At 45.4% G+C, this 24,736-nt stretch overlaps 1 protein-coding gene across 6 annotated transcripts in view; it reads right to left on the bottom strand.

Moving 5' to 3' along the window:
• The window catches only part of ARNTL (aryl hydrocarbon receptor nuclear translocator like), a 109,226-nt gene that overhangs the window by 66,782 nt on the left and 17,708 nt on the right, over positions 1-24,736 (bottom strand). For 5 of the 6 annotated variants that reach the window (XM_036029056.1, XM_028514341.2, XM_036029059.1 and 2 more), the window contains exon 2: positions 6,204-6,276. The gene's annotated coding sequence lies outside the window, so the exon portion shown is untranslated. Of the gene's footprint in view, positions 1-6,203; positions 6,277-16,018; positions 16,045-24,736 lie in introns of those variants that run through there. The other variant, XM_036029057.1, reaches the window with a different exon arrangement.

Raw genomic sequence — 24,736 nt, 5'->3', positions numbered from 1 at the left:
GGTACAGAACTAGGTTGTCCTGACCCATGGTGGTCGGAGCCATCCCCCGAGCTGGTGTCAGTACAGAGGAGCAGAGGAAAGACGCTGGCCCTGTCCTGGGTGGAAAAAGGGCTCTCTTCCTTACAAAGGAGTTATGTGGGCTTACAAGAAAAGAACTAGGGGAATGAGGTACAGGCCCTGCCAAGACCCAGGCGCTTCCTTAGCACAGCTGGCTCTGACAGGGAAAGGGGGTGGGGGTGGGGTGAGACTGCAGGCCAACCTTTGAGCAGCCCTGGGGAACCCCTTTGCCATTCCTAGTCCAGACACCTGTGATGCAAGGGGCAAGGACAGCGTGCATGGCTGTCTGGGCAGTCAGGTGGGCTGTCAGTCAACTTTGGAGCACCCACGTAGAGGTCAGGCTCCCACCATCATGGGGCTACGGGGGCTGTCCAGTAGGGGAGCAAACAGTCATTTATTTATAACCATGCAAACACATGTAAAATGACCTCTGTGATGAGTGCTGTGGATCAGCGGGGTAATGTGCTACTGGAATGCGTGGCAGAGGGACCTGTGGAGCACAGAAGAATGGCTAAGAGCACCAACCCAGTCAGGCACCAGGGCCAAACCCCTGCTCACATGTCCTCTGTTGACCTGGACCTCAGTTTCCTTGAATGCCATCTTTGGGATAAGAGTGATAACACCTCAGCTGACACCTCCTGAGGCCTTAATACTAAGTAGTAACCACCAAGCACTCTGACAGTGCTGGTCACGTGGTGGGCAGTGAGGGATCACTAAGCAGCATAAAAAGATAATGGTAATAAGACCTTATCAGGGAGTTGGGAAAGGCTTCCCAAAAAGAGGTAAATGAGCTGACATATGAAGGGTGAACAGGTGTGAACTAGGCAAACCAGAAGGAAAACGCATTCCATGTCGAGGGAACAGCTATGGAAAGCCCCTGAAAGGGAAAACTGCATCCTAAGTATTTCCAGGCAAGGGCAGCAGTCCCAAGGGCCTGCTGGAGTGCCCCAGTCATCAGGACACCTCTGTGTTAAGAAGGCTTCTTCGAGAAAGTGTTATTAGATTACTGTGAACCCCCAAGTAACGGCTGCATTCTCAGCACAATTTCCCAGTTGTGTGGCAGAACAAGGGAGTGAAGGAGATGCATCAAGCCGAAGGCCCCAAATGCAAACGTGAGAATGTGTTGGCTATCTCCTCTGTGCATTGTGCCGGCGCCCCTGGGGAGTCCAGGCATGGACCTGGCATTCCTGGGGCCAGCGCCCACTCCTTAGAATCACTGAGGGCTTAATGAAGACAAAGAGGCTCTTGGGCAGCTCCACAAAGGACCACCAGCTAGCCTCATCCTTCAGCCAGAAAAGCATTCTCAGCTGAACTGTGGGGGGAAAGCTGTCAGCAGTTAGCAAGAATCATTATTGTTGCTAATTTAGAAAATTTGGGATTCGTCCAGGATAAAGCTGGGTGGATCTCATTCCTGAGCATTTCTTGATGGATGATTTTTCATTTTGAATAGCTATTACTATCCCATCAATAACAGTTTTTCTCTTAAGATTTTATTTCTTCTTTAGAGAGAGGGGAATGGAGGGAGAAAGAGAGTGAGAGAAACATAGATTGGCTGTCTCCCACATGCCCCCAACTGGGTACCTGGCCCGCAACCCAGGCATGTATCCTAACCAGGAATCAAACTGGTGACGTTTCATCTTTTAGGCCAGTGCTCAACCCACTGAGCCACACCAACTAGGGGAGGACTTTTTGTTTTTTTTTGTTTGTTTGTTTTAAAGTCAGCAGTGAAGAATACAGAGAGGTTCTATTCCCAAAGCCACAGAACAGAGAGACACAAACTCAAGTCCAGAACAAGCTATGCTGCACTCACAATGAGGAGGAGGGGCTCCATCAAACTCAATGGCCAATGAACCTCCAACTTCACATACATTTGATCACGTTATAAATCTGCTATATGGCTGCACAAACAGACTTTGCTACTCTCACTCTTTTGACAAACACTTCCTGAGCCAGGTGTACTGTGCTGGCACCAAGAACCCAGAGACTGTGTGTGTGTGGGCCCCACCCTTAAGGAGCTCAGTTTACTGAGCATAACAGATAGTGAGTAAATCAACAGTTATTCTGATAAGTGCTTTGGGAGAGAGAGAAATGCAGGGTGTTCTGGGAGCCAGGAGGAAGGTCATCTCCAGGTCACAGAGAAATGCAAGATGGGGAAGGAAGGTGTCCAGAAGAATGGAAATTTGAGCTGAGTTACCAACATGGGGAGCAGGGGCGGGTCTTTCCCAGGAGAAGGCCAGCACTGGCAAAGGCACCCAGAAGTTACGGCTGTTGGAAAGTTGGGCTGAGGTTAGAAATATGGGTTAGGGAAAAAGTGCAATGAGGAAGGTGGCCACAGGCCAGATTATGAAAAGGATTGCAGGTCCACTGACGGAGCTTAGGTTTTATTCTAAAAGCAATGAGAAGCCCTTGGGGACTTTTAAGCAGAAGAAATCCATGATCAGATGTGTGAGTTAGACACATCATGTTGATAGGAGTGTGGGGGTGGAATGAGGGAGGACAAAGATGGACACAGAACGACCAATGAAGAGGCTGTTTTAAAAAAATCCATGTGGTGAGTCCCTAAATGAAGGCGTGCAGAGGGAGAAGGAGTGAGGTAACAAATTAGAAAGATGGGCTCTTCAGGAAGTGGCAACTGATGGATGATGACAGTTGAGGTAAAGGACAAAGCCAAGGATGACTCCTACAGTAGACAGAACTGAGGGGGTGTAGTCCCACCCAAGCCAGGCAACAGACAGACAGAGACACATTTGGCACCAGGAGAGTGAGGAGTCTGAGGTGCCTGTAGGGCAGCAGCCAGCTGTGCGGGCGGGGAGGAGGTGCTGGGCTGGATGTGTAGGTCTGGGTGACTTCCAGATAGAGGTAAGCAGTGGATGAGCTCACCCTGGGAGAATACTTAGGGTGACAGGAAAGGGACCAAGCAAAGCCTTATGAAGCTAAGGACAAGGAAAAGAAAACTGGCAAAGCAGACTGAAGAGGCTGAGGTCTTCGAGGCTGGAGGAGACCTCGGAGAGGGCAGGCCAGACTAGGAGAGTGCGCAGACCAAGGAGGGGAAGGAAGTGCTCAGCTTGGCCGGGGACAGGAGTCTGAAGAGGTAGCCCTTGCTGAGGGGAACAGTTAGCTGGGTGTTAGCAACCACAGCAAGTGAAGGCATGAAACCAAAGCATCAAAGGCTCAGTTGACATATCTATTGTCATCTCAATAGCATTATTATGTCATTTTCCCCCAAGAGCCACACTGTCTCACTTCATTTCTTGGTGAGGACTTCCTGATGACCCTACCTAAACTATCAGCCCCATCACCCTCCACCCCTTCCTCTCACTTTATTTTACTCAGAGCATTATCATGCCTGCCTGGCCTTCCGTCACTGCACATCTCATCCGTCTGCGCTGACTGCCTCCCCTACCAGGATGTCTCCCTAATAGGACAGAGCACCAGTCCTGTGTCACTTCCATCACCACCGCGCTGAGAGCAGTGCCTGGCACACAGAGGGGAGGCACCTTGTCCCAAGTCGCCTGGCTCATTAGAAGCAACTAATATTTAGTGACAACATGCCACACGTCTGATACTGTGTAGATGCTGGGGACACAGAACTAAACAAGACAAAGCAGGACTCCGTCCTCGAAGCTTGACGTTGGAGGTGAGCAGAGAGAAATACCAGCACTTAAACAGAAAGTAGGTTATAATTGCCTTAGAGCCGGGACTGGAGTCTGACTGTCATGTTTCCTTTTCAAGCCCGAGGCTGCCACCTTCCCCAACTGAAGGGAGACTTTATCTAGTGAAACAGTTAAAGTGAGTGTGAAGTCGGTCTTAGTCTCTTCCAGAGATCCCACACTCCTTCCACCCTTTTAGTAGATGCCTAGGAAGTGACAACACCCACTAGAGTCTCTGAATATTTAACCGGAAGAGCTCAATCTGTCTCTAGTACTTCTGTGTATGTAGGAGGAGGAATTCTAGACTTCGATGGGGAAACAGGGAGTGGCATAAACTAGGGGTCAGATAGAGCTGGGTTCAAATTTTCCATAACCTTGGGTAGGTTACTCAACCTGTGATTTGATTTCCTTATTGCTGAAATGAAAATACTACTTCCCATGTCACAGGTTGTCACAAAGATAAAGTGACAGCTACAGAGCACACAGCACTGTACCAGGTATATGGTGAGTGTCCGATAATTGGTGGCTCTAAACCAGTGACACCTGTTCCTTTTATTACTCTATCTTTTAAATTCTATATTCACATAAACCAAGCCAAAACCACTTAGAATTCAAACTAAAGAAGGTGCATTTGAAATGATCAGAGCATAAATTGATATCTAGTTGAATGAATTACTATACTTGATAAGACTCTGCAGTAAGAAGTTTCATTCCAATTTTTTGGTCCTCCAAACTTAGGCAAATGCAGGTATTTCCCAAACAGATCACATCTTGTCTTGTGGCAAGAGTCCAAACATGGGCTGGATTCCGAGGTGCAAGTTGTGGCAGAGCTACGAACACCACACCTCAAAGGGAGCATAAAAACACAATGCGAGTGCAATGTACACACAAACTCCCAAACAAAGCTCGTTTCCAGAGAAGGAAGTGAGGACTGGTTACAGCATGCTTTGCCTGCCTCAAAGCTAAAGGAAAGGTTATTTTGATGTGCAAACACTGAAACCTTACGTGTCTCCCTTATGAGTGGTCTCCATTACTAATGTCTCTGATTCCTTCCTTATTCCTTTTGTCTGTCAGACCCTCTGCAACCCGCCCTCCCCTCCCCTTCTTCCTCCCCTCTTCCCGCCTCGTGGCATCACACATCACATTTCCCAAGGCCATCTGTAACCCCCTTGTCACAAATTTGGCAGCCTTCCTTCCCGTCCCTTCTCCCTTGTCCTTTTCCCTTCCTGAGACACTCTCTTCCTTGGCCTCTGGATCTCTTCCACCTTTTTTCCATCCCAGAGTTATTGCACTCCCCAGGGCTCAGCCCTCTGCTCATTATGGGGAGAATTTATTTAATCCGATGGCTCCTGTTCTACATCTCCACGCCTGCCCTTCTAAGTCCAGGTTTCAGCCCGCATTTCCAGTTGTCCACTGGACATTTCCTATGAACCACTGTCATCTCAATTCAGTGGGTCTGAAGCCAGACAGGTCAACCACTCTTCACCACACCTAATATCCACATTTTTGTCAACGGTACCAAGTAAACTCACAAGTTTACATTTTCATCCTCTTTTGGCTCCTGTCTTCAAAGTCTAAGAAGACTGTAAATCCTACGGTTCTCCCTTTACAATAGCTCTTCGATTGGTTCTTTGTTCTGATTTTAACCATTGTTAACCACATGACCTCATGCCTGGATTGCTGCCACTGCCTTTGAATAGGGCCCATGTGTCTTGTCCAGGTATCAGATGAATGTTCCTAACGTGTCACTTCTGCCATTTCACTTATTTGCCCAAAATAACTTTAATGGTTCCCTGTGGCCTACAGGAAAAGGTCCAAGTTCCTTAGCCCAGTACTCAGGGCTCAGAAAAGGAGTGGGCAAACTATAGCCCACAGACCAAATCTAGCCTACTACCTGTTTTGTAAATAAAGCTTTATTGGAGCACAGCCACACCCATCATTTATGTATTCTCTATGGCTTCTTTCATGCTTCAATGGCAGAGCTGAGTAGCTATGACAGAGACTACAGGGCCCATGAACCCGAAACTATTTACCATTTTATCCTTTCTAGAAAAGTTTGCTGACCCTGGTCTAGAAAAAATCAGACACCAGCAGATCCTGCCCAAGTTCTTGCCCATGATGCCTTTGGATGACATTTCTGTTCCTGAGGGTCTGCTGCTGAGCCCACTTACATTATCTCATACTCACCATCTCAAGCCCAAAAAGCTTATTTCTTTCTTCCTTTGACTATTCCTTCAAACAAAACCAAAGCTCTATCCACCTCTCCATGAGGTCAGTGGCATCTACCCACTCCAACCCTGGATGTACCTCCTCCGGCCCCCTCTCCACAGCTACCGCAGAGGTCTACCCTGAGATTCCGCTTCTCCTGTGGATCCTTTCCACCTCTACTGTAGGCTTCTCCAAGGGCCAGGCTTGGTAACTTCCACAGAGCAGTGCCAGTGATAACCTCTGCTCCGCGATAGCGTAATTTGATGATAAGGCATCAAACAAACTTACCAATGACGGTCTAGGATTCCACATTTGAAGAGTTGAACTTGGGTCCAAAAGCATGCACTCTAGCCAGCACTACCTAAAAGCCAATGAAATAAGAATTAAGCTTTATAAGAGAATATTTATACATTTTCTTTAAACTTAACAACTCCCTCCCAATAAGTTTTGATTTACCCTCTTCCCAGGATGCCCATCTCCGCTTCTCCGCCTAGCAAATGCTGCTCATCCTTCAAATCCACTGCACAATCATTCCCTGGAAGCCTCCCCAGTGTCCCAGGCAGGCGGGGCACACCCTCCTCTCAGATCCCATGGAACTCTGGTGAGATGTTTTTGGCAACACTTTGGCACAATGTAGCATAATTTCTTATTTAGGAATGGGGTTTCCTACACTGTAGGTTTATCAAGAGAAGAGATTTAGTAAATTCATTCCTTCCCTTACCCCCACTGCCTAGCACACTACAGGTATTTAGGCAGCCCTCAGTAAATATTTGTAAAATGGGTGGAAAAATAGCCTACTCAATTCATTAACACATGCCTGGGTATCTAACTTTCTGCTGGCCTACAATTTTTACCACACAAATGCATGCCTCAATCCCACAGCCTTTAATAGGCAATGGTTTAGCAGGAAGGATTAATGAGATTAATCTTCTAAATGCACTCCTTTGGAATGACACTCCCCTGGGCAGGAACTTCCAGAGGCTCCCAGAATCTAAGAAGGCAAGCCCAGTTCTACAGCCAGGCTGCCAGGCCTGCACGGACTCGCCCGGCCTGATGCTGTAAACTCAGCTTGCATGGTCTCCCCCAATGAACCCTACAATCCAGACAAAAAGAACTGATAGCCAGTCCCTTCCCACCCAGTACTCCTTCTGGCTAGATATCCTCCTCTGCTTCTCTCCACATCATTTCCTCCTACTAAAATGCCATCCATTTCAAACGTCATATTCCCAACTAAGTTCATGGGGTGGGGGAGGGGGAATAATAAGGTTGTATTCTCTCTGATTTTTTTTTATTGTGATAAAGTACAGATAACAGAATAGATGAGCTTAGCCATTTTTAAGTATACAGCTCGGTGCTATTAAATATGTCCATATTGTTGTGCAACCATCACCATTCATTTCCAGAACTTTCATCTGCAAAACTGAACATGTATACCTTTTCACAATAACTCCACCATCTCCCTTCCTCCCAGTCCCTGGTACCCCAAAATATTTGTGGAATGAATGAATGAACAAATGAAGACATCAAAGAATTTGACCTCCATTTGCCCCATAAAAGCCATAAGTACTCTCCCCTTCTGCTGGACTCCCATGGTACTATCTCATACCTTAGATTTATTTCAATTAATCTTAAGTGACCCTTTTTGCACAATGGTATTCTCATGCAAAAGGCAGGAACAATGGCTTACTTGAAAAGTTAAACTTGAGTCCGAAAGTACACACAGACCTACCCTCCATGTTGCTAGATCCAATGGGCAGGTCTTAGTCCTCATTCTACAGCTTTTGCTACCAGTGAATCATTCCCTCTTGTTTGATTACTCTCTTCACCTGGCTTCCGTGATAGCACTCTTAATTTTCCACCCACCTCCCTGACTCTTCTTTCCCTTTATTGTTTCTTCCTTATGTCCCTACCTTTTAATGCCAGAGTGTCCCAGAGCTCCATCCTTGTTCTCTTCTGTTCTCTGTACACCTTCAATCACCCCTGAGTGATCTCATCTAGTCTCAGGGATTCAAATGTTAGGTATATGCTAATGATGCCCAGATTTCTCTCCAAGCCTGGATCTTTCCTCTGAACCCCTGTTGTCTGCTTCAAGTACAATGTCAAATGGACAAGAGGACTGTGCAAGGCATGTTCGACATCGAAAGCTTAACATGTCTCACTCAGAGCCCTTGACCTTCCTCCCAATTTACTCCTCCCAGAACCTTATCCATCCCAGTTTAATCCAATGGCTCAGGCCAACAGGTTTAAAGTTATTGTCACCTCTCTTTCTTCCTTATTCCATATCCAATCCTCACCAAAACTGATTTCTACCCTAAAAATATATTCAGAATATGACCATTTCTCACCCCTTCCACTATTACCATCCTAGATTATTGATTGCCGTAGCCTCTAAGACAATGCCTCTATGTGTGTCCCTGTGTCCCTGCTCCTACTCTTGATGTCATTCTTACCTTCACCCTTGGTCCATTCTCAAGAAGGGAGGGACTCTGTAACAACGTAAGTCAGATTATGTCATTTTTTATTTCTTATTTTTGTCTAAAACCCTTAAGATTCTTCCTAGCAAGGACAATGCCAAGGGAATGAATGTTTCTTAAATAGCCCTGGGGTAGGCTGGTGGGGAAAGTAGGGACTTCAGGCCAGTGACCTCTTCCCATTCATCTATTTCTTGACTGGAAGTCTTGATTCCATCTCCTATTATCCGATTTCTTAAAGAAAGAAAATTTTTAAAAGGGAGAAAAATATAATCAATCAGCTTCCTTTTTGAGTTAGTATACCACAAGAAGCCAACATGCTCACAATTCTCAAGAAGCAGTAAGATATGTCGAGTGTGCCACCACTTAAGAACTAGTTTCCAAGGATAAAGGCAGCCTTCCAGGGCACAGTCACTACTCCCGTGAGGTGGTGGTGAATCCTCCTTAAGCCCCTCCCTCCCTGCTCTATCACCAAGCCCTGTGTGTCTAATTGTCTGTAGTCTCTATCTCTTTCTTCCACCTGGCTGACATGGTGGCTGAAGGTGAAATCCAAATGAATTAACTAAGATCTCATCAGTTCTCTTCAGAGCTACAGCAGCCTCCAAACCATCTCTCTACTTCTAGTCATTTAGTCATTTCAACTACAATCTCATGCAATGTCTGGGATGATTTTAAGTAAACCTGGATTTGATCAAGTCCCCCGCTTAAAACTCTCCAAAGACTTCTTACATTGCCATACTATATATTCTTCAAGAACATATTACAATAAGCCACAGTAAATGTTTTTTTTTTTAAACTTCCCCTGGATGCTTTTCTTCTGCATTCTTCTTAAAAGGACCTTGCTTGCCCTAAAAGGAATGGGCAAATGATCCAGCCCAGGTTAGAATGCTCCAGCCCCCAGCAACAGTGACTGGTCCAAAAGGATAAGGCAACCAGAACCTTTCTCTGGACTTGACATATGAATGCAGAGGAAGGGATTCTCCCTTCACTGGAAGTGTTAACTGGGGCTGTTAGCAGGGAAGCTCCCGCAGGGAGGGTGGCCTGTCTGTAGTGGAAAAGACTGATGTAAACACACAGAGAACGGAGGGCAAGGAGCCAGACAGACCACCAGCAGCATCACCGCCCACATGAGACTTCGTTTTGTGAACTCCTACAGACTCCTGCCCAGTTATGGAACCAGTAATTCCCTGTTATCCCTCAGTTAGCTGCAGTCCCAACAGGCCCACCATGCCGTTTCCTGTATCTGTGCTTTTCCCCATATTGTTTCCTCTGCCCACAGTGCGAATTCTTGGATTTGTGCACAGCAGTCAGACTTCCTCCGTGGAGCCTTCCTTGAAGGGAAGCACGGTTAGTCCAGATTTCCTGATGTGCTCTAAAATGCCTAGAATACACCCCCTTTGTTGTACTTACACTCCTCCCCTGCCTTCCCCATCTTATAGCTAGTTGCCCACACTGGAAACTGCAAACCCAACCTCCTTTCTTCGCATTCCCACATTGCCCGTGTAGGCTTCCCTTGTCTTCCTTCTGCCCCATGTCCACTGTCACAGTCTAGAACCACATTATCTCCTACCTGGACCCAGGCAACAGCCTCCTGGTTTCTCTGCCTCTCCCCCAACCCAACCATTCCTCCACACTGTCGTAAAGTTGGGCCTCCAACAGCCCTCCTACCCTGTACAGAGTCAAACCCTTGCTATTAGGGCCCTTCAGAAACTAGCTCCAGCCTACGTTCTCTAACTTCTCCCAACCACTTCCGCTTCCAAGAAGATGCTATTCCACTTGCTAAGTACAACTAAAAACTTGGATGTTGCATAGAAAACAAACATGAGAAGACTCTGAAAAGCAGAGTGAAGAGGGCAGATCTTTTAGGGACCTTAGGACCCCAGGAAGAACACTGTGGCGGGTTCCCTGTATGTTCTTATTGCCTCACATACCCAAGACTTGAAACCAAAGAAGCTGCTGACCTGGAAATGTCAATAGGCACAGACAAAAAAAAAGGGAGGGGGCCCTAAGGAAAGCTTGCTCCATCCAGCAAGACAGAAAACTTTTAGATAATAATTACTCTATTTCAGCCAAACATCACAGAAAATCTCATATTCTAACCACACCCATACCAGCAAAGTGCAAACAACATTTGGAGAAAACCCTACCACTAACAATATACTTAATGGGGAAAGACTGAATGCCTTTCCCCAGAGATTAGGAACAGGCAACGATGTCCAGTCTTACTCAGGATAGCACTGGAAGTCTTAGCGCAAGAGGTGACAAAAGGAAATAAAAAACATACCGATTGGAAATAAATAAATAAATAAAACAATCTCTGTTTGCAAATGATATGGCTGTCTAGATAGAAAATCCCGAGGAATATATTTATAAAAATGTCTATGACTAATCAGTGAGTTTAGCAAGAATGCAGGATAGAGGATAAAGATAAAAAATAATTATATTTCTATATACTAGCAGTGAACATGTGGACACTAAAATTAAAAAGACAATACCATTCACTATCACTGAAAAAAAAAAGAGAATTACCTAGCCATTGCCCAGCACCTACTAGACATGCAATATTCATTGCCACAGCTCATACCCTGTGCCGTTTAACAGACTCTCTTCCCCTCTACACTCCAGTGAGATCATTGTCTATTAAAAAGTGCCATCTCTAGTTTCTACTTTGGCGGGTCATGATTGCCAAGGAAGAACCAGGGAAACTGTCTCTGCCCCTACTCCCAAACACACTTATGCTCTTACATGACAGACAACAGGGATTGGAAGTAGCCTGTGTAGGCATCTCTCAGCCACACAGAGGGGACATTAGGCCCCGTCCACATCAGTCCAAGTGGGCCCCAAGGCTTGGCCTGAAGACCCCAGATAATTGTGTCAGACCACTGCCACTGCGGTCTCATCTACGCTCTGTGCTAGGAGGAGCTACAAGCACCCCACCCACCCAATCTGACAGCTCAGTTATGAATGGAAAGTGTCTGTCTGTCTGTCTGTGGGGCAGAATGTGCTGTGGAGGAGAAAAGGCTATGGTCGGGGCCCAGAGGGCATTCAGATACCTTTTTCCAAAAACTTTCCTCCTCTTCTTACTTCTGAGGGTAGAAAGTGAGAGTAGTCATTAAGCAAAAGCAAAACCTCAGAACAATCTTGATTCCCCTCTTTCTCTCACACCCCATCCCCAATCCCTCAGCAAAACCTGTTGTTTTTACTTTTATTGCGGCTCTCAAATCCAACCTCTTCTTACCATCTCTACCATTACCACCATCTGGCTACTCTCACCACTAACCTGGAATAACCTCCAATACACTCCGGCTTTTCTTCCCGAATCCTCCTTGTTCCCCGTCTATTTCCAACGTGGTAACAAGATGATCCTTTCAAGATACAGCTCAGATCATGTCATCCCTCTTTCAAACTCCTGCCATGTTCCTGGCTCTCCTCGTCATTCACAACGGAAACAAGTCCTGACAGTAACCCCCAATGGCCTGGCCACCATTACTTCTTTGGCCCCACCTTCTACCACTCTCCTCCTCACCTTTTTCTCACTCCACTTGAGCCACTCTGGCCACCTTCACCTTGCTGTTCCCACTGCCTGATACTCTTCCCCCAGTTACACACATGACTCACCTCTTCACCACATTCGCTGTGGAATCCACTCTGCTATGAGTTCACCAAAACTCATTTGCTTTCTCTTATGGACACATGACTAGACTACACTTCCCGGCCTCCCTGCAGTTTAATGTACACACATGACAGAGTTCTGGCCAATGGGTTGGAGGGATGTATGCTCCTTCCAGACTAGCCCATAAAAACAATGCCACAAAATCCTCTCTTTTTCCCCACCCTCCAGCTGAATGGAAAAAAAATCTGAGGGCCTGATAGGAGGAGGGTGGGTCCCTTATTAATCACAAGGAAGTATGACTGCTAACCAGGAGTAGCCCCACTAGAATTTTTTATGTGCAAGAAATAAAGTTACCTTGAGTTGATACACTGAGATTTGGGGGTTTGTTTGCTATTTAACCTAACAATTTCATTTCTTTCTCAGTGAGGCCTGCTTTGACTACTTTATTTAAAGTCCTCTCACTGTTTCTTAGCAAACCTCCTGGCCTTTTCTCCATAGTCATTATCATGTAGCAGCAATTTTCAACCTTTTTCATCTCATAGCACACATAAATGGATTACTAAAATTCTGCAGCACACCAAAAGAAATATATTTTATGTCTTGCATAAAAGGCTTTATTTTATTTACTCTTTACTGTATTTTTTCTCATTACCTTTTAGTCCCCTTAAACCCCTCTCCCCTTAGCAATCACCACGCTGTTGGCCACGTCCATGAGTCCTTTTTCATTTTGCTCGATCCCTCCATCCCCTAACCTCCCTCCAACAGCTGTCACCCTGCTCTCCATCTATGAGTTGGTCTTTATTTTGCTCATTAGTTCAGTTTGTTCATTAAATTCCACATATGAGTGAAATCATATGGTATTTGTCTTTCTCTGACTGGCTTATTTCACTTAGCATAATGTTCTCCAGGTCCATCCATGCTCTTGCAAATGGTAAAATTTTCTTCTGTTTTACGGCCAAGTAGTATTCCATTGTGTAAATGTCCCATAGTTGTTTTATCCACTTATCTACTGATGGACATTAGGGCTGCTTCCATATCTTGATGATTGTAAATAACACTGCAATGAACATAAGGGTGCTTATGTTCTTTTAAAGTAGTGTTTTGGGTTCCTCCACATATAATCACAGAAGTGGGATCACTGGGTCAAAAGGCAGTTCCGTTTTTAATTTTTGAGGCATCTCCATACTGCTTTCCACAGTGGCTGCACCAGTCTGCACTCCCACCCACAGTGCACCAGGGTTCCCCTTTCTCTGCATTCTTGCCAGCACTTGTTTGCTGATTTACTGATCACAACCGTTCTGGCAGGTGTGAGGTGATATCTCATTATGGTTTTAGTTTGTATTTCTCTGATGATTAGTGATGTTGAACATCTTTTCATACTGCTATTGACCATCTGTATGTCCTTTTGGATAAGTGTCTATTCAGGTCCTTTGCTGATTTTTTAATTGGGTTGTTTGGTTTTTTGGTGTTTTCTAAGTTCTTTCTAAATCTTGGATATTAAAATCTTATCAGATGTATCAGCAAATATGTTCTCCCATTCTGTGGGCTGTCTTTTTATTTTGTTGATTATTTCCTTTGCTGTGCAAAAACATTTTAGTGTGATGCAGTCCCATTTATTTTTCTTTTGTTTCCCTTGTCTGGGGAGACACATCGGATAAAATATTGCTATGAGCCATGTCTGAGATTTTGCTGCCTATATTTTCTTCTACAGTTTTTATGGTTTCAGGTCTAACATTTAAGTCTCCACTTCATTTTGAGTTTAATTGTGTATGTGGTGTAAGAAGGTGATCTAGTTTCATTTTCCTGCACATATCTGTCCATTTCCCATCACTATTTATTAAATAATCTTTAGCCCATTATATGTGCTTGCTTCCTCTGTCGAATGTTAATCGACTATAAAGGTGTGGGTTTATTTCTGGGTTCTCTATTGTGTTCCAATGATCTATGTGTCTGTTTTTATGCCAGTACCAAGCTGTTTTGATTACTATGGCTTTATAGTACAGTTTGATATTAGGTAACATGATTCCTCCAACTTTGTTCTTCTTTCTCAGGATCGCTGTTGCTATGTGGAGGCATTTGTGGTTCCATATACATTTTTGAAATGTTTGTTCTAGTTCTGTGAAATACATCATTGGACTCTTAATAGGAGTTGCATTGAATCTATAGATTGCTTTGGGTAATATGGACATTTTAATGCAAAAATATGTTTTTTACTGATCTGACAAAAAATAAGTATAATTTTGATTCATTCACACCAGATGGCTATTATTGTGTTGGATGTTGTCATTTTTTTTTTAATTTTTTTTTTCAAAGATCTTATTTATTTATTTTTAGAGAGGGAAGGGAGGGAGAGAGAGAGAGAGAGAGAGATTGAGAGAGAGAGATCAATGTGCGGTTGCTGGGGGTTCTGGCCTGCAACCCAGGAATGTACCCTGGCTGGGAATTGAACCTGGGACACTTTGGTTCCCAGCCCACGCTCAATCCACTGAGCTACGCCAGCCAGGGCTGGATGTTGTCATTTTTTAATTGGACAATCTAAGGGAAAGAGGTCAGTCAGTGCCCCTGACTAAATAGGTATTGCACGTTTTAAAAGTTCTTGTGGCACACCACTGTGTCTCTTGCACAACACTGGTTGAATATTGCTGCCATAGAGCATAATGCATATTTGTTTATTATTATTTTTCTCTATATTCCCACATTTGAATGTAAGTTTCCTCCCCCACCCCCCTTTTCCCTTTGCCGTATCCCTTGGGGATAGCACAGTGTCTTGCATGTTGTGAACAATGTTCGTTATTGAATGAATGAACAGAGTAAGTGGGTTTGAAGGTCAGAAAGGCCTGAGTTGAGGACTTGGCCCTGTCATTTACTAGCTACGTTACATGGGGCAAGTTACTCTGCCTCTTTAAGGCTCAGTTTCCTCATCTGTAAAATGGGGGAAGTAACAGTACCTTCTTTATAGAGACTGAGGATAATTAAGATCATGAACATAAACCCCTTAGTACAGTGCCTGGTAACAGCTCAGCCTCTATACATGCTAACTGCTTTATCAACTCAAGGCCAGAGAACAAGACTGGGTATCAGTCTGGGTCCTAGCAATATCCTTGCTAGGACCACATTTCAGAGAAGAAGGAGCTGAATGGATATTTACACGCACAAACCCTTCTGGAAGAAACTGTGGCAAACACCTGGGTAGTGAGATTCAAGAGCTGCCTAAAATTTCTCAGTAAATTGCCAGCGATTACAGAAACATGCCAACTGGTGTCAGGGGTGATGAAGTGTATCAAGTCTGCAGAAAAATGCTGCTGGGGCGAGAGCACCACCCGAATGATAAGAGATCACTTTGTGCCTTTTAAGAAACAATTTTCACAGCAAAGCTGGAGAAAAGAGAGGCCTCTTGCATCATGGGAACAAGGTAATAAGGCTATAAAAGTGGAACTCAAATAAACCACACAGAGAGCCCACGTGGGCCCAATTTTCCAGGAAAAATAGCAATTGCCTCAGGGCTCAGATGAGGGAGTCACACTTGTGCCTCAGCATAGCAAACCGCTTTCAAAAATCATTAGGCTGCAGAAAAGCCACGGGGTTTGCCAAATTAGCAGTGCCAGCTCTCACCTGCCCCTCTCCGTCATGCTCGTCTCTTTCAACTGACAAAGGGACACAGACAATGATACCCAATGCTTGTGCCTGCTTCACCATCTTCAAAATGTAGAACCCTTGAAGGCTGAAAAGCACTGCGCAGTCAGGAGAGCCCAGGCAGCTGCTCCTTCTCCCAAGGCCTTCTGGGCTTTCTCCTTGATTCAGACCTGCTCTCAGTCTCAACTCCTGGAACTCCCTTTAGCACTGGGCCTTGTTGACAAGCCCCCTCTTTCAAATTCTTTCTTCCTGTGGCCCCTCAGTGCTCTCACCAAACTCCCCCATCCTCATCCTGGCAATGCCTCTCATTTCCATCTGGGGCCCCTCTTCCATCTCTGTACCCCTACATGTTGGTGCTATAAGCCTCCAAATTAGTGTTTGCCTACCTTTCTGGTCCTAGGGCCTGTTCTTCCTCTGTATGAGAGCAGGACAGCTTTGTGGTTAGAAACAGATTCTGAGGTCAGACTAACTAGATCCAATCTTAGTTCAATAGCAGTATGATCTTGGGCAGTTAGCTAGTTGCTTTATGTTAATTCTTCATCCATGAAGTGGAAACATTCACAGTGCCTCATGGGATCACTGTAGGGATTAAATGAGATAGTATACATATAAAGCTCTTAGAACCATGCCTAGTATACAGTGTTACCTAAGACCACTAAACCATGTGCCCATTGCTTCAGCCAATCCTGAAACATACCCTGTGTCCTCTCATCTCCATTTCCTCTACTCAGGAATTTTACCTTTGCTGGGACTGGCCAGCCTCCATCAGACAGCCAGCCCTTTAAAAGGTATTATTAACAAAAGCAACCACTCCTTAACACCTTTCCTAATTCCCCTGTTCCAGTTGCCCACTGAGATGAAATTCCTCCCTTCTCGAACAAGGTGGGGCTGTCAGAGAAGGGTCTTCTTCTTCATCTCTCTTGAGGAATCATCAGTTTTAAACTTGATGTATCCTTCCCACTCCCAGTTCATGAGCTTCTCAGAAACAAGGATATAGTGGGGTTTTTCTTCCCAAATCTTTATTCCCTATACCGCTTGTACACTGTAAAGATTCAGTGAACATTTGCTGGATTAAGTTAAAATGCAAAAGCCAACCAGAGACTGAAACAACAGATCAGCGGGAGAGAGGAAGCCTTTCCCTTCACCCCTGAGCCCACACAGATTTCAGTCTCAACACAGTACTGGGACCAAAGTCAGTGACGTTTGTTTTTCGGTTTCGTTTTAGTCATTTCCTAATGGCCAACCAAAGGCCAAATCCTTCCAGCAAGTTTGCGACCTGCTTCCACTGCTAAGAGTACAATACTTTCTGACGGGCTCTCTCTGGCTTAGGGAGACATGTTTCTAAGAAATCCTATTTAATTATCCCTTTTTAGGGTGTTTCTTAAAAACATCCTTAAAAAAGGACCACTGTTTATTTTATTTTGTTACTTTTTTTAAAAGATTTAATTTATTTATTTTTAGAGAGGGAAGGGAGGGAGAAAGAGAGAGGGAGAGAAACATCAATGTGCGGTTGCTGGGGGCCATGACCTGCAACGCAGGTATGTGGCCTGACTGGGAATCGAACCTGCGACACTTTGGTTCGCAGCCTGCGCTCAATCTACTGAGCTACGCCAGCCAGGGCTTATTTTATTACTGTTTTAATCAAAGCATCAGAGATATGGGGATACAAGATTCTTAGGAACAAGCAACAAGTCGTGCATTACTTGTAAACACGCTGCCTTTCACTCACATCTGATTTCACATTACCGCTACCTTGCTTCTTCATTCATGGAAAACACGACAAAGGCGTTCCTGGCATTTAAAGTAAAAATTTAATATACCCTCAAGACAGTCTTCTTGAAAAAAGAAATTCTGACTCTTTATGTAATCTTGGGCCATTGCCATTAGCTAGATAAATGCCAACCTAATGAAATGACTCTGTAATACACAAAGATGGCTTAATGCAGCATTAGCTGAAAGAGCAAAAATTAGAAGCAATCTGAATGCCCCATTACCAGCTCATGCCTTACTGAAGACATTCCCTTGATAGAATATTATGCAGCCATCTTAAACGAGCATAATGAAAACTAGGGAGGCACAGGAAAAAAGGCTGAGGTCATGATCTTAAGAGTAAAGGGCAGGCAAACGTGTAGGGATACATGTCTGTGCCATCAGGGTTGCACCAGCTGAACAGATGAGGCCCAGGATTTGAGGTTGGTTGCAAGGAACGGTAGCGGAACACTAGGAGGAAATCTCGGTATACAGGGCTGGAGAGGATGGCAGTAGCCACAGGAAAATCAGAACCCTTGCCATGGGGCAGGGGCCCTACTTAGAAGTGCAGCATTGCATACAGGAAGGTTCCACCAAGTCACAGTCACTTTAAGCATTCCACCCCAAAGTAGGCAAGGGGAGTGGGGAAAAGAGCCTCTTCTTGTTTTGCGGAATTTATCAATACCTGGGTGAGTAAACAATTTTCAAAACCCCTAGGACACTCAATGCCAAGCCTTGTCCTTTCCATATTGTGGCTACTGGGCCCCCGTCTGAAAGCTCAGTACCTCCTAAGCCTCCGAGGTGAATTCTGACCCAAGATAGGGGAGATCTGAGGGGCTTTAGGCTAGAACCCAGGGATTTAGCTTGCTTGCTGCTAATCTGGTAGATAAAGAAAGTGAACCCCCAAGAGCACAAGCCTCTTGGCCTACGCCACACAGTGAGCTGCTGGCCGAGCTGACATTTGATCTTGAGTTTGCCTGTCTCTGGGTTTAAAGTTTTTTTTCTGTAGAGCAATCTGGTATAAGACTGACTGATGAGCTGGACTGCTTGGGCTGCCATACAACGTAGGGACCCAACTGACACAGTGAAACAGTGGCTCATGAATAGCTGAGCCCAACCAGAGCAGTGCAGGAAAATCCCAGGGACGCCAGGGCACCCACAGCTGCCCTAAAGGGAAAAGTCCCCTTCCTGTACCCCAGCCCATGTCAACCCCCACCTCTAACTCCTCAGTCCCTTGTACTTTCTTGGTGCAGCTGAAACTCTGCTCTCCTGTGGGTGCCAATGCTGGTGCCCAAAGGCATAGCCTGTGCCATCATCTGTGGCCCCACAAGACAACTCCATCTCTGGATAGGGAGAGAGATGCCTCTAGAGCTCTTCCCCACACCCCATGTCCCCCTTGATTCATATCCCTACACCATCGCAATCCCCACTCTGGGCCCCATCCCCTCAGCCCATCAATAAAAGAGGCCAAACTCATGGCCCTGGCATTTAAGGTTCTGCCTTACATGGTCCGAACCACTTACCTAATCATGCCTCCCAAGGCACTCACTGTCTCCCCAGATTGGACAGGGGCTGCTCCCCTGTTCCTTATGTCGCCTCCAGATGCCCTCCTCCCCAACCCCAAATCCCTAAGAGCCAGCTCAAGCTTTCTCTCATTCTCCCAGCCTTCCACCAAACACACTGGCATTGCTTACACTGTCTCCACTGAGTGACCCCAACCCCTCGGGGCCTGAGCAGCTAAGGAGCCAGCCTATCCCATGTGGAACAAGCAGGTCACTCAGATGCTGTCATCCAAAGAACTACACACAGGAGGCCCTCTTCTCCCCAAAATTTGCTCTGAATATAACCTTAGCAACTCTATTATTTAAGTAGTTGACAAACTCCCCCTTGAGCCCCACCCCCTAGGGGGGCTGTAAACATTAGGCAGTGATGCTGGAGCCAGGACAGCTGGTAAGGGCCCTGGCTGATTCCAGAGCTCATCCACCTGTCCTGGCTGCCTGCAGTGAGCACGTCCTGAACTCCTGCTACGTGCTGATCAGAAAGCACAGGGCACTCAAGACACAAATCCAAACAAGCCAGTCTGCCCTACAAAAATTCGTACTCAAGCAGGGAAGAGTGACACAATCCCCACTAATGCAGCGTGACAAATGCCACACTGAGAGAAGGTGCAGGCAGCGTGATTCAATTCTACCTGAGAAGGGGCTTGAGCAAGGGCTCAGAGAAAGCCAAAGTGGGGCTGGTCCCTGAAGGGTAATCAACAAGAATAATAAAAATAACGGCAGCCAGTATTTATTGGGTGCTTACTGTGTACTATAAGCACTGTACCACAGACTTCATTTGCTTGATTGCAAATTCAATCACTCTTCATTATTGGGCCTCCACTATATTTGTCAGGCACTGGGGACAGAGTGGTGAACAAAATAAACACTAGTCTCTGCCCTCATACTTATGTTCCATTGAGAGAAGATAGACAATAAACCAAAATAACCTGTAGAATATGGTAGATGGTGGTAAGTTCTAACAGAAAAAAATAAAGCAGAAAAAGACAATAGGGAACATCTATGGGACAGTGAACTGGGTGGTACTTGAAACGAGGTGACATTTGAGGACAAGGGGCTGTCAGTAGAAAGAGCTTGAACACGAAGCCTGCCTCTCGTGCTTGAAGAACAGCAAGGATGCCGATGGCTGCAGCAGAGGAGCAAGAGGGGCCAGCAGTATCAGTGTGTCCAGCTGTACAAGTTGTGCACTGCATAACTCTAGGGGGCGCCACTCACAGGCAGAACCTGAGCTACTGAACTACACACTGGCCTTGGCCTGGGGGTGGGTGATGAGGTCAGAAAAGTACCGGGAAGCCTTGTGGACCATGCTGAGGATTTGGCTTTTCCTCTGAGTAAGACAGGAAGCTACTGTCTAAAGGATTCTAAACCACAGGCATGATCTGATCTGACCCCTGCTTCACAGGCTCCTTAGGCAGACAGCACACAGTCGTCGGGCAAGGCTGGAAGCAGGAGACTGCTTCAGAGGCTACTGCAATAACCACACTCAACTGTATATTGTGTTATACTCACATTCCCCTGAGGTAGATTCAGTGATCACTCTTTCATAAAGAGATTGAAGCTCAAGAGAGATCTAGTAACTTGCCTAGGTCGCTCAGTGAAGCAATGACAGAAACACAAGGGTTAGAAGCAAGGGATGAGAACATTCCAGGTGGAATGACAGCATCAGCCATAGAGCAGGGTCTGGCACACTTGGGAAAAGGCAGGCTCATGATCCAGGGGGCTAGAGCCCGGGGCAAGTGGCCAGGGCAGCCAGTGAAGGACTGTCATGCTCTGCCCACTCTCACCCAGCACAGCTCCCTAGACCAGGACAATCACCTCTTAACCTGTCTCCCAGCTCCACACCTGTCCTCCCCTCTAAGTCCACAGGCAGCCAGAAGAACCCTGAAAAAAACCTAAATCAGATATTACTTTCTTGCTTTCAATACTCCAGTGGCTTCCCATCATGTCAGACCCTCAACTGATGTTGAATGAATGGATGATTCCCTCACCCAGGCTTGTTCTATCTCCAAGCAGGTGGGATGAAACCACTTTGTCCTTTTCTCCTTAGTAAAGAGGGGTGCAGGGTGCCTGCTAGCCAGCTGTGGCCACTCAGCCCAAGGCCAGGCTACAGTTTTAGCCAGTCACAACAAACGAAGACAGCCATTCAGAACACCTAAGGGGCAACTTTTGGATTAAACTTTTTAAAAATAAAATTGCTTGGTCCAGGGCAAACTGGATGCAGTTTAACACATAGCATTCAAGTAGAAGGCAGTGTACAGATACTCCTGGGCTGTAATCACCGCAAAGGGCACACTCTGAATGGGAGCCTTGGCCCTCTGTGTCCCCAAAGCTCCTGACAACATTTTCAGTGATGATGACGCGTAAGAGCTGCTAAAAGCCCACAGTGCCACAGGCACTGGGCCTGCAACAGAAGGCTTTCCTCGCCAAGTCCAGATTTAAGGGGTGAACCCAAGGACCATACACCGTTCTGGATGCTGAATACAGTGGACCCCAAACTTACCTCAGAAACGGGGAGAGCTCTAAAACTAAGGCCAAAACAACAATTTACAAATTTCAGCCAACAAACATTTGGAGTACAGGGATATATTTCAAAAGGGATGCATTTCTCAAAGGATGACTACCCTTCTCAGGGTTTAAATCCAGGCCTTTGAGGGCCACTCTCATTCTAAAGCCCCTTGTGACATGTAAAGGGAGACATGTAAACATACACACAAACTCGTGCGTGTAGGTGTATTTTTAAAGGAATGGTAACGACAACAAAAGAATGAGAATACTAACAAGCTTCCCCACCACCCACCCCTGAAAATTTAGTAACAAAGAGCCTTCCTAGTGGGCACTGGTAGGAGTGTTAAGTGATCGCTGATGAATGACTTGTTCTCTGGTTAAATGCCACAGTTCAAGGGTGGGTGGGTGAGGGGTGGGGAGTACTGGAAGCCAAGTGAGTCCTTCAGGAGGCAGATAACTTGAAGTTTTCCACACTGGATCAAAATGGGGCAAGGCAAGCTTCCAAGGCTTTGTTCTTTGAACAGGAAGGTGGGAGAAAGGCCAGAAACACACAGTCATTACCAGTAATGTCCATAGGAGGAAAGGCACTGAGTCCCCATGGGGTGAGGGTCTGAACTGTCCCTCTTTTCAGAAAGAGGGGACACAAAGCATAGGATGGATGGCCAAGCCCTAGATCTGACAGAGAAGTATAACATAAAGGAAGACTCAGTGAAGATGCTCAGGGAAACCACTTACATTCGCCCAACTCTGAACTTTCTGGGTTGTCAAAAGCCAAGCAGACAGAGATGCAGAAAGAACCTGTGAGAGTTGGTCAGCAAGAGTTTCAGAAAGGGCAAGAGCACAGAAAAATACTGTGAATACATGCCAGACTCACAGCCACCAGGAAAAGCACTGGGGGTGGTTGGGTAATGAGGAGGCAGGGAGGAGTTCATCAAAACTAGTTTCCTGAAGGTAACAGCCCAATATCCCAGTGGAGGGATACTGACATGCTGGTACTCATTAGGAGTTGAAAGTAAGGGAGAAAATACTAGCTTATCGTCAGACAAAGCTGCAGTATGCACATTATGGACTCTTCAGTGAAGATGGGCCAGCTCCGGAGGCAGTCCAGAGATAGGGAGGTAGAGTGACCAAGACAGCCAGCCCCCGAGCTCACACCTTCAGCTTCTGCTCTCTCCTGCAGGTCCTGCCTGGGTCTAGGCTGACTGAATGGGAGAAGCAGCTCAGCTTCACCAAGAGGTTTCCTTGGTGTCATCCCTCCCCAACAGAAAGAACTGGGGACATACAAGGAGCCCGGCCTTGGAACCATCCCAACCAACTCTGACCATCCCTGTTCCACTACAAATGGGCCTCTATAACTACCTCTGGGACCTCTGTTATAATCTGTGATTGTAAGCATGGGAGCAGAGGTCAGGTCTACCTTGCTCATTACTGCACCCATGCAGCATCTAGAACAGTAGCACATTGCAGGAACTCAACAGAGGTTTTCAGGCTGCTTGACTTCAAATACCAAGCAGTCATCTCCAAGAGCCAGGCCTGAGCCTGCCCTTCAGGTGTGGGTCAAGTGCTGGGGGGATGGCCCAGTGCCTTCCCCAAGGTTCTCAGGCAGCTGAGAACCCCCGTCCCTTCCCTGCAGTCCTGACTGCCTCTCCTCACTGCATCCCAGGAGGACTGCTCAGGGTACTTGCCTGAGCAATGACAAGGAGGAAGGAGAAGCTGCTATAGGGAAAAAAACAACAATCAGCCCTTTTCAGTCTACAAAAATGTTGAAGGGAAGATGACACAAACAAATCTATAAAGTCGTGAACAGATAGAGGAGATGTAAAGTGAGAACACCAGAAATGAAAGGAGCTTGAGAGGACACAGGACAGGGTCGTCCAATCCCAGGATAACAGTCAGGGGGACCTGAGGAACACAGGAGTGCAAGATAAAGGGGAAGGAAAAGTCACACAGTGAATGGGAAACCTTCCAAATTCATTACCTTAAGTGACTGTAACAAAAGCTAGTCAAATTTTAGGAGGAGAGTCAATCAGGATATCTTTCCTAATACATCATAAACCCGTAGTATTCTGGAAAACATCCTCTTTATAACAAGTTCTTTAATGCCTCAGTTGTGAAATAATCAGGATAGGTCTGAGTTAACATGAAGATTTATAGCCCAGGCCAGGTTGCCAAAAATAAAGATTCTTGATTTGGATGGAGACTATTAATTTGTGGGACTAATTTTCAACTGGACTGTTATGATTATAAAAGTAATACATGCTCACTTTTGAAAAATAAGAAACCACAGAGAAGGGCATGAGAATAAAAATCACCTCTCAGTGCACAAGATGAGAACCACTATTAACATTTTGGTGCACTTCCCCCCTTCTATGCATGAGGGTTTAACAGAGTCAAGTGCATACTGTGAATATAATTTCAATTCTCGCTTTTTTCCCCAGTGAAGTCCATTTTGAAATGCTCCCATGAGTTCTAAGAAAGAAATTCACTCATAGTGAAAAAGCAAATTAAATAACAAAATGAATAAAAGAACCCCTTCACAAAGTTAAAAAACCCTGATTATTCCACTAACCCCCCACTTTCTCAGCAAAAGAAAAAAAATCCTATTGCTAGAAAGGTAATAGCCCATAAGATAGAAACAGTAAGCTCATCTTTGTATCCTCTTACCTACTATCATATTTTCAACAAATAGTTATTGCTTCGAATAAACCACATTTTTTTCCAAATCAACAAAATTTTATAATTGCATCTGATTATTTTGAAGCAATAAATCAAGTTTTGGTAACCTTCATCTTCCAATCTGCAAGTGGGCCAAACCATTTGTATTTTTATTATCTTAAAAATTTTTTTAAAGCATTTTTTATTGTCTATTACGGTTGTCCCAATTTTTCCCCCTTTGCCCTACTCCACCCATCCCACCCCTCCACTCCCACAGTCAGTTCCCACACTGTTGTCCATGTCCATGGTCATCAAATATGTTCTTTGTCTAGTCCTTTCCTCTTCTTTCCATCATTATCCCCTTCCCCCTTCCCTCTGGTCATTTTCAATCTATTCCATGTTTCCATGTCTGTGGTTCTATTTTGTTCATTGGTTAATTTTATTCATTAGATTACTCTTATAGGTGAGATCATATGGTATTTGTCTTTTACCAATTGGCTTATTTCACTTAACATAATACTTTCCAGTTCCACCCATGCTGTTGCGAAGCATAGGAGTTCCTTCTTTCTTTCTGCTGCATAGTATTCCATTGTGTAAATGTACCATAGTTTTTTGATCCACTCATCTACTGATGGG

Source organism: Phyllostomus discolor, chromosome 6 (assembly GCF_004126475.2).
Source record: "Phyllostomus discolor isolate MPI-MPIP mPhyDis1 chromosome 6, mPhyDis1.pri.v3, whole genome shotgun sequence".
NCBI classification, from domain to species: Eukaryota; Metazoa; Chordata; class Mammalia; order Chiroptera; family Phyllostomidae; genus Phyllostomus; species Phyllostomus discolor.
Note: the sequence above shows the minus strand (reverse complement) of the source record. Positions and strands in the feature narration are given on the sequence as shown.